The following is a 4,745-nucleotide window of genomic DNA, read 5'->3' as shown; positions in this document are numbered from 1 at the left end:
AGTGCATAACCTGATATATTTGGGTCAACATATCCTTTTGGATATGATAACTTGGTACAATTACCAACTGTATTACTTGAACGACTAGTGCACTTCCTAATGTGTTGGGAATTACCGCGACATTTGTCAACATAATCTCACAAATATTTCTCAGGATTTTGGCGGAGGTCATACATAATTTTGCATGATGTTATAGATGGGATAGAGGCCATGAATTTGGTACAAAATGCATCCTTCAACTTTTCCCACTTATGGATGGGTCTCGCATCCAAAGTTTGGAGACGCAGCCTCTATAAGTGTTGTTGAGAAGATCTGACACATGGATTCCTCATTGTCTCCACATACATCCATTAGCTCCTTGTAATTCGCCACATGAGCTGTTGGGCCAGCGTCTCCCTTATACTCTTGGAGGTTTGAACTTTTTGTCTCTCGACCAATTGAGGATGTTAACAGCAAATGGTGAGTACTAGTTCGTTAGTGGCGGTGATTCATAGTTACGTTGTACCTCTCCAAAGTTGCAGCAATAACTTTATCTCGTCCATCTTGTTGGGAACTGGAATATGGGTGCGCTAGAGTAGGTGGGACGATATTTCCTTAGGATATTCACACCATCGTGGATGTGCTTCCCACTAGAGATGTGGCAAGTCATTAAGGATCTCTAGATCATTATCTTGCTTCAGGTTCTTGTCCCTCTCAAGATCCAAGACCTGTATACGAATAAAATGAAGAATATCGGGAATATCCCCAACAGAGAGGTTACCTATAAGCGGTCCTATCTGAAATCCACTATATTTATATATAGTACATGTATGCATTCAAGCTTGTTTCTCTTTTCGATTCTTCGCTTGCATGCATAGAGCATTGAATTTTTGTTTGAATATCGCAATAGCCATCTCTAATGTCATTGGTGTTGAGGTGGTTATATTTCCCCTCGTCATCAAACTGGAGTGATAATTTATCAGTCTCCATTTTCGGCGGTGGTGTGCTCCATCCTTGAACTTCCTGCTGCGCTCCTAATCGTATCAGGGAATAGGATTCTGGGATGTAACCTTAGCTCCAATGTGCCCTCCCCGACTAGGGACTACACTTCGATTGTGAGGTTAGTAGATCTAGAGACGACCTCCGTTGACTAGCCTATCTAGGCTAGTACCGTTGAGAATGTGTTCGCATCTTTTAGTCTTATGTTGGCTTGAACCCTTCGAATGAACTTGTCAATGGATTATGTAGTTGGGTTGGGATGAGGAGGAACATTGAAATCATTTTGATCGGTCATGTCTTCAATAAGGACCTCCTCCCCATTCTTCTTAGAGTCACCATCAACAAATTTTATCTCTAGAGCCAATGAACTTGTGATGAAATTCGGCTCCGCGCACAATGTACCAATAATAATTTGTATAATTTTTTAATGTACGAATCTCTAAGTGGTCTCACCCCCTGAGAGACTTTTTAGAAAACATGGGAGGTGTCGGCTACCCACTATAAGCACTCAGATTTCTAAGCTAGTTTCACTCTCAGGAATAATAAAAAGCAATAGAAGCTAGAGTTTAGAGCATGCCTCAATAATTTCCTTAAACTCTCTGTTTACAAGTTATTGTTATCCCTATTAGGGTTTTAGGGTGTCGCGTTCCTATTGAAAAATCGGTTGTCCTAATAGGATGCTTCCACGTGTATCATTTTATCTTGATTGTGTTCACATCAGACTCCTCTGGATACGTTCTTTGTAGATTTCATTTATAGTTAATCATTTGAATCTCACATACGCAACAAGAGGACATTTGGATGACAATATGTTTGCATCTAAATCCTTGACATGTAATTATAGAATATCCAAGTAGTCTCTTGTTTAATTTTTATTAGGAGTTTCCCAAACATCCAACTTAGATATTTTTTTGGGAACCCATGTTATCAAGAACAAACTTTAATTGTTAACATAGAAATTTCTTATCCATGTTGTTACAAACGATCTCATGAATTTTAGGACCAACAAGTCAATTTATACTATTGTAAACAACCATTGAATCTTACAATTGCAACTTAAAAGAGCTCTATCAATGTAATGGGAAGAATATAAATTTTAAATTTATTTATTCAATTGAGGTTTCTCATTTTGTATTTATGATCACATTAACTTTTCATTAAGATCATGATGGACTTTTTAAAGTGAAAAACGTGTACTAACTTTTATATATAAATAAAATAAACATTGGACTTATTCCACTAATTCCTCTAAATACTTGTAATGATCTAATAATCTATTGATTGCATACTGATAAGTTGAAGAGATTGAGTAACTTTAGATCAACATCTCCAAAAAGTGACATCAGCGTTGACAATCCAGCTCATATATCTACTCTACATCATTCCATCAATAATTGTGAGCAAACTATGGCATTAATAATTAATTACAAGTAATTGTTTTGCTAAAAGGTGGAATTAAGATAAATGTTTCAAAAAGTGGTATCATTAAGCTAGATTTCCATGTTTCTAGCTATTTTTCATATCTAAAACTCCTCAACTTGGTTCCTGCCAGAATGTAGGAAGAGTTGGACAATAATAAGAAACTAATAATCCAAAATATAATTACAACTTGATAATATTAATAAGGTGTTAAAATTGAATGCATAAATTAATATATATTGGACATTGAGTATAACAAGTTCAGATAGAAAAACAACTCTGCTCTATCATTCCTAAAATGAGGGATCCCAACTAATTCCAATATGAAACTCATCTAGGCAAGTTGCACTCAAACTAAAACTCATATTATTTAACCTATATTTCAGAAATAAATTTATAGTCCTAAATGTACTATTTATATTTAATATCACCAACAAAATAAATTAATCACTTGTAATTATAAAAATTAAAATAAGCAACCCTAAGTCAGATCCCCCAATGTCTAATTTATTTATTTATTCTAGTTTGTAATAATATGAATAAAAAACCTTTGTTGGATAATATACAAATATATATATATATATATATATATATATATATATTGCATAATTATAAATTTTTTTCTTATCATTCATACTTACTCTAAATTTGTTGTTGAAATTTATACTTTTCTCATAAATGATGTTGTCTTTTCGTTTCACTGCATGTTTGCATAGCTTTTATAGTTTGCAATTATTTTATTGGTAGTTAATGGAAATTAGTTGATTTTCTTTCTCAAGTAGATATTAATAGTTTCTTTATCTTAACTAAAAACTTATACTTCTTTTAACCTTTAAAAAAATTACACATATTAAAAATCGTAATTAATTATATAATTTTATAAAGAAATTAACTATTTACAATGCTTAGTTAAGGAAAATGTTGCCTAAGACTCCAAAAGGGTAGAGAGATGAAAGAATTAAAGATAAACTATATAAAAAGGATAATTTAGAGAGAAAAAAACAATTAATAATTCTAAGTAGTTGTAAAATATAATGTACAATGAAATACAAATTCTCTCTCTAAATATCAAATAATATGTAACAGGAGAAGGAGAAATACTAATTAGATTTTGTCGCTTGGTTTAATGTTGTGTTTTGAAAAATATTAGGTGGCGTTTGGTTCGGGGTCTTTAGCAATGGAAATGAGAATGGAATGGTTTCATCCCCTTTGTTCTTGTTTGTTTAAAAAAAAACTCATTTCTTTTACCCATTTTAGATTATGGGTTTACCCCACTTTAGATTAAACACATTACCCTAGGCCTTGTATGAAATTGGATTCCCTTTACCTCATTTCATTTCCTAAACATATCCAAACACATAGAGGAATTAATGCTTATTCCTTTCCTTTAGTTTCCATTTCTTGATTGCTTTTTCATTACCTCCTGTGAACCAAACGCCCCCTTATATAATTTTTATTGAAAAATAAAATGTTTTTCTATTTTAACTGCAATACTACAACAACAACAACAAAGCCTTAGTCCCGAAATGATTCGGGGTCGGCTAATATGAACCATCATATAAACCGTGAAATCAAGTCGTGTCAGCGACACAAATTCGCTTCCTCCACTCCGTCCTATCCACTACCATATTTTCCTCAATTCCCAGTAAACTCATATCACTCTCGATCACCCTCCTCCAAGTTTGCTTAGGTCTTCCCCTACCCCTCACCACTACATCCCTTTGCCACTCTTCGGTTCTTCTAACCGGCGCATCAAGCGCTCTACATCTCACATGGCCAAACCACCTTAGTCGGTTTTCTCTCATTTTATTCTCAATAGATGTGACCCCTACTTTTGTCCTAATTATTTCATTACTCACCTCATCCTTTCTCGTATGACCACACATCCATCTCAACATACGCATCTCCGCCACCGACATCTTATGGATGTGGAAGTGTTTCACTGCCCAACACTCCGTACCATATAACAATGCTGGTCTAATTGTCGTCCGGTAGAATTTTCCCTTCAATCTATTAGGCATGCCGGGGTCACAAAGGAAACCCGTAGCACTCTTCCACTTCGACCAACCAGCTTTAATCCTATGAGCAACATCTCCATCTACTTCTCCATCCGTTTGGATAATAGATCCTAAATACCGGAAGCAATCCGAGGCCTGAACAACTCTCCCATCTAGGGTGATTATCCCTGCCTCCCTACTCCTATGGCCGCTAAACTTACACTCCAAATATTTTGTCTTACTTCGGCTCAACTTAAAGCCTCTAGATTCTAGAGTTTGTCTCCATAGTTCCAACTTCCTCTCCACTCCTTCTTTCGTCTCATCAACCAACACAATATCATCTGCAAACAG

The sequence above is a fragment of the Euphorbia lathyris genome, chromosome 8 (assembly GCF_963576675.1).
Source record: "Euphorbia lathyris chromosome 8, ddEupLath1.1, whole genome shotgun sequence".
NCBI lineage: Eukaryota > Viridiplantae > Streptophyta > Magnoliopsida > Malpighiales > Euphorbiaceae > Euphorbia > Euphorbia lathyris.
The sequence above is the reverse complement of the archived record's forward strand: the minus strand, read 5'-3'. Positions refer to the sequence as shown.